At 48.3% G+C, this 15,033-nt stretch overlaps 1 pseudogene; it reads left to right on the top strand.

Annotated features, from left to right (window-relative positions):
• The first annotated feature begins 7,850 nt into the window (after positions 1-7,850).
• Positions 7,851-10,935, top strand: LOC147114440 (uncharacterized; annotated as a pseudogene).
• Positions 10,936-15,033: the final 4,098 nt, after the last annotated feature.

Here is a 15,033-nt window from a genome sequence, read left to right as displayed (position 1 = left end):
GAATAAATAAGCTTTGTTTCAAACACACAGTGTGTCAAGTATTTGATTTCTCCGTGATAAGAGAAGACGAATTGATGTTCTGTTCCAGACTGTTTAATTTTTGGGCCTTTTCTTACTCCAGATTATTTCCATTCTCATCTCGTTCGCCTTCTACCACATCTACCACATCAATTTGTTAAGTTTCATTTAATGGTTTTTTAAGTTACAGTTTATTTGTTTATGGTCCCTACAAAAGAGTAAACTCATCTACACACTGCAGGGACTGGAGTGCTTATCACCGCAGGTAATGAAATGTTAATTTAATTATTAAGTTTCCTTTAATGTTTTAAGTTAAGCTACAGTTTATTTGTTAACACAAAAGAGCACACTCAGCTGCAATTCCTTTGAACCATAGCTTTATAGAACTATCTTGCATAAGTTTTGAAATCTATTATCTGTATCATTTAGTAAAATGATTTAGTAAAAGGATTTAGTAAAACTCCTCCACATGGACTGCACGTGATAACCTTTGAAAGGTTCTGATCTTTGTAGTAGTAATTTCTGAGCTTGACGGTCTAGTTGATTTAATCTCTTGTTACCAACATACCTTGCACTATTTTTTTCACCGAGATAATTATTTCAAATACTTCCATTATCAGGTCTTTAGCTCCTCCATTGATCCCTGTCACTGATCCTTTGTTAGGGGCTGGGGTTAGGGTGTAGGCTTAGGGGTTAGTGGTTGTGGTTATTGGTTAGCTGGGTGGGAGGGTATGCTGTGAGGAGGATGTCTTGAAACTCCAGTATGATTTGGACAGGTTGGGTGATTGGGCAGAAACATGGCAAATGCACTATATTGTGGATAAATGTGAGGTTATCCACTTTGGTGGCAAAAACAGGAAGGCAGATTATTATTTGAATGGCAATAGATTGGGAGAAGGGGAAGTGCAAAGAGACCTGGGTGTTCTTGTGCACCAGTCGCTGAAGGTAAGCATGCAGGTGCAGCAGGCGGTTAAGAAGGCAAATGGTATGTTGGCCTTCGTAGCGAGAGGGTTCGAGTACAAGAACAAGGATGTCTTGCTGCAGTTGTACAGGGCCTTGGTGAGACCGCACCTTGAGTATTGTGTGCAGTTTTGGTCACCTTACCTGAGGAAGGATGTTCTTGCCATGGAGGGAGTGCAGCAAAGATTCACCAGGCTGATACCTGCGATGGCAGGAATGACGTATGAGGAGAGATTGTGTCGATTGGGCTTATACTCACTGGAGTTTAGAAGATTGAGAGGGGATCGCATCGAAACCTATAAAATTCTGTCAGGCCTGGACAGACTAGATGCAGGAAGGATGTTTCTGATGGCCGGGGAGTCCAGAACTAGGGGTCATAGTCTAAGGATAAGGGGTAAGCCATTTAGGACTGAAATGAGGAGGAATTTCTTCACCCAGAGAGTGGTGAACCTATGGAATTCTCTGCCACAGAGGGCGGTGGAGGCCAGTTCATTAAATATATTCAAGAAAGAGTTGGATATATTTCTTAAGGCTAAAGGGATCAAGGGATATGGGGAGAAGGCAGGGACAGGGTACTGAATTTGGATGATCAGCCATGATCGCATTGAATGGCGGAGCAGGCTCGAAGGGCCGACTGGCCTACTCCTGCTCCTATCTTCTATGTTTCTATGTTAGGATTGGGGTTAGTGGTTATTGGTTAGGATTGGGGTTAATGATTGGGGCCAGTGGTTATTGGTTAGGATTGGGGTTAGTGGTTGGGGCCAGTGGTTATTGGTTAGGATTGGGGTTAGTGGTTGGGGCTAGTTGTTATTGGTTAGGATTGGGGTTAGTGATTCGGGCCAGTGGTTATTGGTTAGGATTGGGGTTAGTGGTTGGGGCTAGTTGTTATTGGTTAGGATTGGGGTTAGTGGTTGGGGCTAGTTGTTATTGGTTAGGATTGGGGTTAGTGGTTGGGGCTAGTTGTTATTGGTTAGGATTGGGGTTAGTGGTTGGGGGTAGTCAGTTGGAGGTTAGACTTAGGCGTTAGTGATTAGGGTTGGAAACCACTATTAACAACACAGGTGTCACTGGACGCATCTTTTTTCATGTCATGTTTTTTAACCTCACACAGATGAGTCACAAAACAGCCTCATGAATTGTTCATTCAAGGAACATTCTTTCTGGCTGGAGCCTGATTTTTTCCCTTCTTTCACATCTCGACATTTCTCACAGAAAAATACATCAGGGACATTAGACTTTGGGATTTGGGGACAAGAACAGGCGGATCCAGGTGTTGGGCTGGTTACATCCAATCATCAGCCTGCCTGCAAAGGGCTTCTGAAAATAACCTGTCACCATCTGATTCCACTGTCATATCTTCATCTATTACCCGCCTTTCACCCTCACTAGAGCACTTTTCACCACCATGACCATTCTCCATACTGAGGCTCTCTGATTTCTGTTTATAGTCTCAGTGTAAGTGGCCCCTGGATTTGGTGTCACAATGTAAGTGGTCCCTGGATTTGGTGTCACAATGTAAGTGGTCCCTGGATTTGGTGTCACAATGTAAGTGGTCCCTGGATTTGATGTCACAATGTAAGTGGTCCCTGGATTTGATGTCACAGTGTAAGTGGTCCCTGGATTTGGTGTCCAGATTCATTTCCAGCCATTTTGAGATGTCCCTTACCCTGACAACAGAAAGGCAATACACCCTTCGGGACTCTCGATCCTGACTGTAAAGACAACTATCTATCCTAATTATAGAATCCCCGATACGACAATGGTTCCACTCTGCTCCTCCTCCTTCTTCTCAGGCAGTCCCTCGGAACCGAGGATGGCTTGTTTCCACATTAAAAATGAGTCCTCAGGTGACTGATGAGTCCAGTGCGGGACCTACCGTCTCTGTCATATGTGGGGCAGATGGTGGTTGAAGGGGCGGGTGGGTGGGGTGCTTGGGTTGACGTGCGCTCCTTGCGTTGCCTGCGCTTGGCTTCCGCTTGCTCCCGGCGAAGAGACTCGAGGTGTTCGGCACCTTCCCGGATGCTTCTCCTCCACTTTGTGCGGTCTTGGGCCAAGGATTCCCAGGTGTCGGTGGTGATGTTACACTTTTTCAAGGAGGCTTTGAGGGTGTCCTTGAAGCGTTTCCTCTGCCCACCTGGGGCTCTCTTGCCATGCCGGAGCTCTGAGTGGAGCGCTTGTTTTGGGAGACTCGTATCGGGCATGCGGACGATCTGACCCGTCCATCGGAGCTGATCAAGCGTGGTCAAAGCTTCGATGCTGGGGATGTTGGCCTGAGCAAGAACACTGACGTTGGTGCACCTATCCTGCCAATGGATTTGCAGGATCTTGCAGAGGCAGCATTGGTGGTACCTCTCCAGTGCTTTGAGGTGCCTGCTGTACATTGGTCCATGTCTCTGAGGCATACAGCAGGGCAGGTAACACTGCTGCTCTGTAGACCATGAGCTTAGTGCCGGGTTTGAGGTCCTGGTCTTCAAACACTCTCTTCCTCAGGCGACCGAATACTGCACTGGCACACTAAAGGCGGTGTTGGACTTCGTCATCGACGTCTGCCCTTGTTGACAGTAGGCTCCTGAGGTATGGAAAGTGGTCCACATTGTCCAAGGCCTTGTCGTGGATTTTGATAATCGGGGGGCAGTACTGTGTGGTGGGGGCAGGTTGGTAGAGGACCTTTGTCTTACGGATATTTAGTGTAAGGCCCATGCTCTCGTACGCTTCGGTGAAGGTGTTGATGATGGTTTGGAGTTTGACCTCCGAGTGAGCCCAGACACAAGCGTCATCTGCATACTGTAATTCGACGACAGAGGATGGGACGACCTTGGATCTGGACTGGAGGCAACGGAGGTTGAACAGTTTCCCGTTTGTTCTGTAAATTAGCTCCACTCCAGTGGGGAGCTTACTGAGGGTGAGATGGAGCATTGCAGCAAGGAAGATCAAGAAGAGTGTTAGTGCAATGACACAGCCTTGCTTGACCCTGGTTCGTACATGAATTGGGTCTGTGGTGGAACCATTGGTCAGGATCACGGCTTGCATGTTGTCATGAAGCAGGCGGCAGATGGTGACAAACTTTTGAGGGCAGCCGAATTTGAGGAGGACACTCCATAATCCCTCATTGTTGACAGTGTCAAAGGCCTTTGGGAGATCAAAGACGGCCATGTACAGTGGTTGGTGCTGTTCCCTGCATTTCTCTTGTAATTGACATGCGGTGAAGATCATGTCCATTGTGCCCCTTAGTGGGCGGAATCCGCATTGCGACTCTGAGAGGAGCTCTTTAGCCACTGGGAGCAGGTGATTGAGGAGGATTCTTGCGATGACTTTCCCTGTGGCAGACAGCAGGGAAACTCCTCTGTAGTTACCGCAATCGGACTTGTCACCTTTCTTGAAGATGGTCACAATTACGGCATCTCTGAGATCCCCTGGCATGTTCTCCTCCTTCCCAATAAGAGAAATTAGTTCATGAATTCGCACCAGTAGTGCTTCTCCGCCATGCTTTTGTGCCTCGGCAGGGATTCCATCTGCTCCTGAGGTCTTGTTGTTCTTCAGTTGTTGGATGGCCTTTTCAACCTCATGCTGGGCTGGGGTTGTGCTGAGATGGTGGCGGGTAGCATTCTGCGGGATGGAGTTGAGGACACTCACGTCGAAGACAGAGTCGTGGTTGAGATCTTCGAAGTGCTCCTTCCAGTGGGCACTGACTGCCTCTCTGTCCTTGATGAGTACCTCTCCATTCTTGGCCCACAGAGGGGTAGGGCCTTGGGTGCTTGGGCCGTAGATGGTCTTGACTGCGCGAAAGAATCCACGCATGTTCAAATTGTCGGCTAGCTGCTGAATCTCCTGCGCTTTCTCCACCCACCATCTGTTCTTTAGGTCGCAAATTTTCTGTTGGACCTCGGCCTTCAGGCATCTGTCGAGCTGCTTTCTTGCTCTCGAGTTGTGTTGCTGTTTCCAGATCAGGAATGCCTTGCGCTTGCAGCTTATTAGCTCCTGGATCTCCTGGTTGTTCTCTTTGAACCAGTCTTGGTGTTTCCTGGTCGAGTGACCGAGCACCTCTTCACAGGTGCTGATTATGGAGGCCTTGAGTGCAGACCAGGCACTGTGGGCACTCTGTGTTTCTGCATCACTGGGAGTCGTCAGGTGTTTGTGAGGCACAGGCTGAATAGGGTTTTCTTAGCGGGGTCTTTGAGCGCTCCAGCGTTAATTTTCCTGTGGCATTATTTCTGTTGCCGCCGCTGTTTTGGGGCTACATTAATGGAGATGACAGAGCGGATTAGGCGGTGGTCTGTCCAGCAGTCGTCAGCTCCTGTCATGGTGCGGGTGATGTGGATGTCCTTGCAGTCCCTCGCTCGGAAAATGACGTGCTCCAGCAGATGCCAGTGCTTGGAGCGAGGGTGCTGCCATGAAGCCTTGTACTTGATTCTCTGACAGAACAAGGTGTTGGTTATGACAAGGCCATGTTCTAAGCATTTCGACAGGAGGAGGGTACCGTTGGAGTTGGCTTTCCCTACCCCCTCTCTGCCGATCACATCTCCCCAGAGGTCTGTGTCCTTTCCAACTCTGATGTTAAAGACGCCAAGGAGGATCAGCTTGTCGCCCGTTGGGACACAGGTCAGGGATTTTTTGAGGCTGGAATAGAATTCCTCTTTGGTCTCGTCTGGGGCTTCGAATGTTGGGGCGTACGCATTGATGACCATAGCGCACTGGTTCCGGGCTAGGGTTCTTCAGGTTTGCCTTTCCAGAAGGTGTAGCCACCAACTTGCTCCTTGAGCTGGCCTTCCCCTGCCCGCCGGGTCTCACTTAGGGTGGCGATGTCAATGTTGAAACGTCTGAGCTCCCGGGCAACGTCTGTCACTGTTGGGGTTGTCCATGAGGGTCCTGACGTTCCAGGTCCCGAACTTCATTTTAAAGGGTGGGAGATGCCTATGTGTGAATTATTTTAACATGGATCCCTGGATTTGGTGTCACAATGTAAGTAGTCCCTGGATTTGGTGTCCAGATTCATTTCCAGCCATTTTAAGATATCCCTTACCCTGACAACAGAAAAGCAATACACCCTCCGGGACTCTCAATCCTGACTCTAAAGACTACTATCTATCCTTCTAATTATAGAATCCCCGATACGACAATGTTTCCACTCTGCACCTCCACCCCTGGACAGCCTCCTGTTCCATGATGCCTTGGGCAGCATTCTAGCTGTCCTTCCCAGTCTTTCTCCTGATCCTCACAGGTATTGAGTACTTTGTACCTGTTGGACAGGAGCAGTGTCTGCAGGACTTCCTTCACTACTTCTTCTACATTCCCCTTACCGGCTGACTGACAGTCACACTCTCCCCTTCCTGTACCTGTGCTTTCTTCTGGTGTGTGACTGCACTCAAGTAAATTATCCAGTAATTCCTGCTCCTCCCTTATATGTCGGAGTGTCTCTAGCTTGGACTCCAGCTCACCGACTCTGAGCTGGAATGTCATGAGGCAGAGGCATTTGTTGCAGATGTGGCAGTCTGGGGCAGTCTGGTTGTTCACAAACTCCCACATACTACAATCCCCACACACTGCCTGGTCTTTATTAATGAATGAATGAATTTATTTTTTGCTTTCTGTAGTTTACTTCTTGAACTCTGATTAATTACTTTGCTATTTATCAGTTATGAGCATCTTTAAAAGCAGTTAGAATTTAATCACTTACCTCGTTTTCCTTTGACTTACATTTACGTGCACTAATAATCCTTACTAAGGCAAGCTTAACACTAAACACTAAAGAGACTAAACACACAAAGGGATATCGATATTCTTACCGATATACTTATAATTTGCTCTGCTGTGTGTTGATTATAACATCACTTTTTTCTGTGTCCTCCGGTGCGATTATTTATTATTTACCGTTGCTCCTTGGTTTAAATTACAGAGCACCCTCTTCCCCCTCAGCATCCAATTCCCATTCTCACCAAATTCCCCTAACCACTCTGTTTAGCAAGCCACTCCGTTTAGTAGATTTTCCAGCTCTGTGCCACACCGCTCATCGTCCTCCTATTCCCTCCTCCAAAGGTATCTCTGACCTCAGCTATTCCACTCGCTTTTCCTCCACATTATTTGACTAAAATGGCGGCTAGTATTACCCAGAACACTCCGCGCGCTAGAATAGGCCCTATCAATGCTGCAGGGTCAGTGTGCGCAGGCGCGGGGAGGGCTCTGTGCGGGGCGGGTCCCGCGCATGCGCAGTCAGTGCCGCCAGTCAGGTGATGGAGATGGAAGGCGGAGAGAAGATTCCGGAGCAGGGAGGAGGCAGCGGAGCGCGGGGGGGGGGGCAATAGAACTGGCGGGGAGGCTTTATAAACACCCTGGGTGTGCCTCATGCCCTGAACAAGAACCTCTGGGCCAGGCGTTTGCCCCGAGCGGGGCGGCAGCTGTGGGGCTTTCTCCTGGTGACAGGCCCGGGTTAACAGCCGCCATCTTGAGAGGCTCAGGGGGCAGCAGGGCGCATGCGCGGCCCCCTTGGCCAGGAACCAGGAGGAGAGAATCTTGTCAATTTCTATCCTGGACTCACAGTGATGGCTTTTGTAAACTCCTTTTACAGGCTGTGAGAAGGGCAGCATTTACACACTGCAAACTCAAACCAAACATCACATCAAGATCTGACAGAGTCACTCCATTCATCAGGACCTGAATATCATCGGCCTCTGAATGTGGAAGGAGAAATGTTTGTTCTGCCTGTGGGAAAAGATTTCAAACACCAGTGTGACTGGAAAGGCACCGTCTCACACCCGAGTGAGTGTGTTCCAGTGCACTGACTGTGGAAAGAGCTTTAACCAGTTACACAGCCTGAAAAATATCACCCCATTCACAGCGGGGACAAACCATACACGTGTTATGTGTGTGGACGAGACTTCAACTGATCACCCAACCTGGAGAGACACAAGGACACCTGCACCATGGAGAAACCATGGAAATGTGGGGACTGTGGGAAGGGATTCAATTACCCATCTGAGCTGGAAACTCATCGACGCAGTCACACTGGGGAGAGGCCATTTACCTGCACCGTGTGTGGGAAGGGATTCGCTCAGTCATCCAGCCTCTATACACACCAGCGAGTTCATACTGGAGAGCGACCGTTCACTTGCATTGAATGTGGGAAGGGATTTACTGCTTTATCAACCCTCCTGACACACCAGCGAGTTCACACTGATAAGAGACCTTTTAAATGTTCTGACTGTGAGAAAAGCTTTAAAAGCACAAAGGATCTGTTGACACACCAACGAGTTCACACTGGGGAGAGACCGTTCACCTGCTCCATGTGTGGGAAGGGATTCACTCAGTCATCCCACCTTCTGGCACATCAACTTGTTCACTCTGATAACAAACTTTTTAATTGTTCTGACTGTGAGAAGTGCTTTAAAAGTAAAAAGGATTTATTGACACACCTACGCACCCACACTGGGGAGAGGCCTTTCACCTGCTCCGTGTGTGGGAAGGGATTCACTTGTTCGTCCCACCTTCTGACACACCAACTTGTTCACTCTGATAAGAGACCGTTTCAATGTTCTGACTGTGAAAAGAGCTTTAAAAGCAAACAGCACCTGCTGAAACATCAACAAACTCACACTGGGGAGAGGCCATTCATCTGCTCCGTGTGTGGGAAGGGATTCGCCCGATCATCTCACCTGTTGAGACACCAGCGATTTCACACTGGGGAGAGGCCGTTCATGTGCACTGAGTGCGGGAAGGGATTCACTGATTTATCCGACCTTCTGACACACCAGCGAGTTCACACCGGGGAGAGACCGTTCATCTGCTCTGAGTGTGGGAAGGGTTTCACACAGTCATCCCACCTCACCGAACACCGACATGTTCACACTGATGAGAGACCTTTTGAATGTTCTGACTGTGAGAAGAGCTTTAAAAGCACAAGTGGTCTGCTGAAACACCAACGCACTCACACTGGGGAGAGGCCATTCACCTGCTCCGTATGTGGGAAAAGATTTACTGATTCATCCTACCTGCTGACACACCAGCGAGTTCACACTGGAGAGAGTTGGTTCACCTGCCCCGTGTGTGGGAAGGGATTCACGGATTCCTACAACCTGCTGGCACACCAACCTGTTCACACTGGGGAGAGGCCATTCACCTGCTCCATGTGTGGGAAGGGATTCACTCAGTCATCCTCCTTACTGAGACACCAGCGAGTTCATGACTGACTGCAGAGGTTGGATTCTGCTGTTATTGCTGCTGTTAATCACACCCAGGTCTGAACCAGGATGATTCTGACAATTGGGGTTTGTTTCTGCTGATGTTTATAATCCTATAACTGGGCTGGAGATTAATATTCTGGATAAATGTCAAACAAATCAGCTTTGTTTCAAACACACTTTGTGTCGAGTCTGTGCTGTTTCCATGATAAGAGATGACTAATTGATGTCCTGCTACTGACTCCTCCATTTTTGGGCCATTTCGCCTTTCTTACTCTGGATTATTTCAGTTCTGATCTAATTGACCTTCTACCATCCTGGGAGTCCCATAGTACAATGATAATGGAGCTGTTGACTAATCACAGTGATCAATCTCTCTCAATGAGTCTACAACAGACCCAGACATGAGGTGAGGAAAACCCCAGTGGTGGAGAGCTTTAGGAGCCATCGGACCAAAGTCACCTCTTCCTCCCAAGCATTCTACACTGACCACACGTCATGTCTCAAATTACTCACACACTGTGTCCCAAAATCTTACTCTATGAATGAAATCGGTCTAATTTACATTTGAATGAATCAACACTAACTGCTTCCACTGTCTCCCTAGGGAGCCTGTCCCATAGATTGACCACTCACTCACTGAAATATTGTTTCCACAGATTGGATTTGAATTTACCCCCTTCAAGCGCAGGCCGTGTCCTCTGGTTCTACTGTTCTGGACAGGGTGAAACAACTTGTCATGCTCTACATTATCCAGTCCCTTTAGAATCCTAAAAACAGCAATCCTATCACCTCTCGACCTTTTCTTTCCAGTGTGAACAGCCCCAGTTTACATAGCCTGGACATGTTGGCTCAATACTGAGTTAAATTCTGACACAAACCCTTTGATGCTTCTTAAATTGCATTAACCGACACTTCACAGAATCCTAGAATGATACAGTACAGAAGGAGGCCATTCAGCCCATCGTGCCTGTGCGGCTCTCTGAAAGATCCATCCAATTACAAAAGCAAAATACTGCGGATGCTGGAAATCTGAAATAAAGAGAGAAAATGCTGGAAATCCTCAGCAGGTCAGACAGCATCTGTGGAGAGAGAAACAGAGTTAACGGTTCAGGTCACAGACCTTCCGTCAGAACCTTTCATCACACATTATAATTTAATGTATTACTCACTCTAGTTAAAGCTTATATTGTGGTTAATAACGGCAAACTCTGTTGTTTCTCCTGGTCTGATTACAGTTTGCAACCAGTCGATTCAGTGGAATGTCCTATCAGTGTTGCCATGGCGACCTGTCTGCAGTGAAACGCCTGTTTGACTCCTTGAAAGTGCAAAGTGTCTGCGGACACACCAGCGAGTTCACACCGGGGAGAGACCGTTCACCTGCTTCGTGTGTGGGGAGGGATTCAGTCTATCATCCAACCTGCTGACACACCAGCGAGTTCACACTGGGGAGAGGACGTTCACCTGCTCCGTGTGTGGGAAAGGATTCAGTCTATCATCCAACCTGCTGACACACCAACACACCCACACTGGGGAGAGGCCGTTCACCTGCTCCGTGTGTGGGAAGGGATTCAGTCTATCATCCAACCTGCTGACACACCAACACACCCACACTGGGGAGAGGCCGTTCACCTGCTCCGTGTGTGGGGAGGGATTCAGTCTATCATCCAACTTGCTGAGACACCAGCGAGTTCACACAGGGGCGAGGCCATTCACCTGCTCCGTGTGTGGGAAGGGATTCACTCGGTCATCCCACCTGCTGAGACACCAGTGAGTTCACAAGTGACTGCAGGTTTGGATTCTGCTGTTATTGCTGCTGTTAATTGTAGTGTATGTAACCGTCTACCTTTAAGAGACTATTGTATGTAACCGTTCACCTTTAAGAGAACTATTTTAGGTGTGGCACTACTTGTTTGGCTTCTGTATACGGTAATACCGATGGTGACCACACCGGTATATAAGTGCTGTGGCATGATTTATAGGGCAGATTCGCCCTGACCTTCGAATAGTAAAGTCCTGTTGTATGTTACTCCTGAAGTCTGTGTCGTAATTAACTGCACAACCCACAGACTTTACAGTGGCGACAAGTCCGATCGTACCCTGCGGCAACAATAATTTCAAAGCAACGAAAGAGCGTCGAAAAGAGGCAACCGCCCTCGTCATTCGGCTGGGAGAAAACTCAAGGCTGCAGCAATAGAAAGGAGGAAGACTTTAGCGACAAAAACTTCCATCAGCAACAGGCACTGACTGTCCCTTCTGCCACGGTGACTGTGAGTAAGGGAAAGTGAAAAGAATAGCCGGAGAATAAGGGCTGGGCACTCGACCACGGTCGAGGGGGTAAAGGAGCCGGACAAAAAGTCGGGTCCAACGGCGTCGTGAGAGACCGCGACCGGCGGGAAAAGCCGAGCGGTGACCAAAGCCATGAAGCGCTGCGACCGGGAGCGTAGGCGCGGGAAGAGAGAAACTCAGCCGCAGCCGGGGAGAGAAGCACCGGACTGCGAGAGGGCTGGGAGGCGCGATTGGGGTCCGAGCGAGCGGGAGAGGCAGAGCCGACCAAGAGAGACTGCGCGAGAGCCAGTCCAGTGGCTGAACTGTCCTCCGTCAACGGGGTGTAACCAGCGCCGGTAGAGCCGAACGAGCGGGAGAGAGGCAGAGCCGAGCAAGGGGAACTGTGTGAGAGCCAGTCCAGTGGCTGAACTGTCCTCCGTCAACGGGGTGTACCCAGCGCCGGTAGAGCCGAGCGAGCGGGAGAGAGACAGAGCCAAGCAAGGGGAACTGTGCGAGAGCCAGCCCAGCGGCTGAACCTGTTCGCCATCAACGGGGTACCCAGAGCTGGTCGCCCTGCCATAAAATTAAAAAAAAAGGGAAAGCCTTGAAGCCGACGCGCAGGCTGTGAACCTGAAAGCCAGCGGCCGTCGCCCGTGGGGAAAGTGTACCCCTCCCGCCAGGGAAGAAATGTGGGAAGCCGCCATTAGGCGAGGAAGAAGACAGAAGCGGGAAACCGCCATTGAAGTGGGCGGGGAGAGAAGATAAGAGCGGGAAACCGCCATTTTTGCGGGAAAACCGCCATCTTAGAAAAAAAAGAAATAATAATTTAAAGAAATACTTGTGTTGTTCCCAAAGAGAGGAAGATGCCTAAGCGTGGTAACATCAACGATTTTAATTCCGAGGTAGAAGACTGGGCCACGTACGTGGAACGCATTGAGATCTATTGTGAGGCCAATAAAATAGAAGAAGATGACAAAGCTATAACCTTGCTGAACTCGATGGGCGCAAAGACATACGGGCTCTTGAAGCATCTACTAGCACCAGCTAAACCGGCGGATCAGACTTTCAATGATATTGTGGCTGTCCTGAAGGACCACTTGAACCCTACACCGTTGATGTTGGCAGAACGATTCAAATTCTATGCGAGAACGTAACAGAAAGACGAAAGCAACGCAGAATACTTGGTCCAACTGCGTAGACTAGCAAAATACTGCCAGTTTGGAGGGAATCTGACAGAGGCATTGCGAGACAAGTTCGTGTGCGGGTTGGCAAAGGAAGGAACGCAAAAGCGACTACTCGAAGAGAACGACCTTACACTTGACAGGGCTGTCCTTATTGCAGCATCGCACGAAGCCGCAGCGAAGGGAACTGCGGAAGTGCAGCTAAAGACAGCAGCACTAAGTGTGGATCAAATTACCTCGACAACAACAAAATGCTATCGTTGTGGGAAGACAACACACGACCAGAACCAATGCTGGTTTAAGAACCAGGAATGTAGGAAATGTGGCAAACTGGGTCACATAGCTAAGGTATGCCGGTCAGGGAAGAAGACCAACAACCAAAGGACCAACAACCAAAGGAAGCCATCACAGGAAAAGTACAACAAGGTACACAAGGTGGCTGAGAAGAGTTCAGATGAACAGAATTCAGACTCAGACCCAAACGGCCAGGAGCTGGGTAGTCTGAGAATTCACAATGTGAGTAAGGAAGCTGACCTACAAACTATCTGGGTCATGCTAAAAATAGCTGGAATCCAAGTGAAAATGGAGTTGGACACTGGATCAGCTCTATCAGTCATAAATCGAAGGGATTACCACAGGCTATTCTCACATATACCCTTAAGAGATACCAAGTTCGTATTGCAGACATACACGGGGCATAAAGTATACCCCATGGGAAAGATAAGAGTCAAAGTGAGAGATAGGGGTAAAGAACACCCAAGAATGAACTTATACGTACTACATGCGGGAGGACCACCACTTCTAGGACGGGAGTGGATCAAGAAAATAGACATGGAATGGCACTATCTAAAAGCCATAACGAGTGAGGACTCGGTGCAGACAATCAGCTCAGATTCTGAAACGGATGACGATAAGACCAACCCAAATATGAAAGACAAGGCTGAAATGGACTTGCCGACGAAGGTTGGAAAAATGAAGGCATGCATAAAGGCTTATGCTCCAGAGAAGAACAAAGTTTCAGAACAGAACTCCACCGAACAACGACAACCTAGTTCGACAGAAAATTCTGAGCCTGTTCAAGTTATGGACATATCCATGACGGAAGAACACCGAGCTCGGACTCAAACTTATTTCAAATTACGACAACAATTAGAACAATTGAGTTACCGTCTCGTACAAGAGATGAAAACAATGAAAAAGTTCTATGACACCGAATGGGAGAATCTGGAAAGACAACAGAAGCAGCTAGCTCAAGCAGAGAGCGACCATAGAGCCATCGTGACCAATTACCGATCACATCTCCCTTATGCTGTTCAGGAGTTAGAATATTTGCAGGAAGAAGCAAATGAAGAGGAATCTTCAGGAAGCCAGGATTTTATTCCAGTTCTTCTCTACGACTCCTTACAAGCAGAGTGTGAGAAGTTGAAAGAACAGTATGAACAGGCCCAGGCTACAATTCTGGAAGGGGTTAACTCGGCAACCTCCGAAAAGCTAGTTTCAGTGGAAGCATATGAGCAACTGAAGGTTGAACATGAGCAAGAAGTCCAAAGGCTGCAGGAAATTCTTGATGAGCTCAAGGCCAAGACAGACTCATCGGTAGAAGTTCCATCCATGGATGAGAAATTAGAGGTGAAAGACATGGCAGAACCTGAAAGACAAGATGTACAAGAACTCATAAAAATATTAAAGGAAACCCAAGACAAATATGGGGCGGCAATGACCGAGATTCAACAACTTGAAGAACAGATTCAACTGGGAATCCGTTCAGTGGAAGAAAAGGGAACTGTAAGAATGGCCTCTGAACATGAGCTAGAGAGCATCAAGGCACAACTTCTCCGAGCGCTGGAAGCCAAAGTACAAGAGGAAAAGAAGGTGAAAGCATTGGAGGAAAAGGTGGATGAAATGGAGAAGACTCTGACACACAGTGTTCCCGTGGAAGAGTTAACGGTCAGCCAACTCCTTCATATGCTGAAGGACAAGACTCTACAATGGGAACAATCTGAACACGAGCTTCAATCTTCAAAGGGAAGGAGTTCGGAGCTCTCAAAAGTTATGGAAATAGCTGAGGTTGCAACACAGATTTTACAGGGATGCCAAAAGTACGCTGAATCACGTCAATGTGAACAGCAGAATGTTGAAACAGCTGCTCCAGTAGAAGGATTGAATAGCCTGATCAATCAATCCCCGAGGGAAGGGGAAGTATTGAAATCACAAACGAGGTCATTAGTGAAGGATTGGCAGGAAACCCAGGAAGAGCGGGATGAATATGAACGCATGAAGAAGTCTCTTCAGGAAAGATGTCTAGGGAGGGAACAACAGTCGGCTAACGTCCAGTTGGGTACGGAAGAAGTAGCAGGCCCTCTCGCTAGACTAGCTCAGGACGACACCGAATATTACCATGACCTGTTGAGTGACACTGAATATTACGAGGATCT

Source organism: Somniosus microcephalus, chromosome 7, assembly GCF_052327205.1.
Source record: "Somniosus microcephalus isolate GS21.2 chromosome 7, FLI_Smic_1.0, whole genome shotgun sequence".
NCBI lineage: Eukaryota > Metazoa > Chordata > Chondrichthyes > Squaliformes > Somniosidae > Somniosus > Somniosus microcephalus.
The sequence above is the reverse complement of the archived record's forward strand: the minus strand, read 5'-3'. Positions and strand labels throughout refer to the sequence as shown.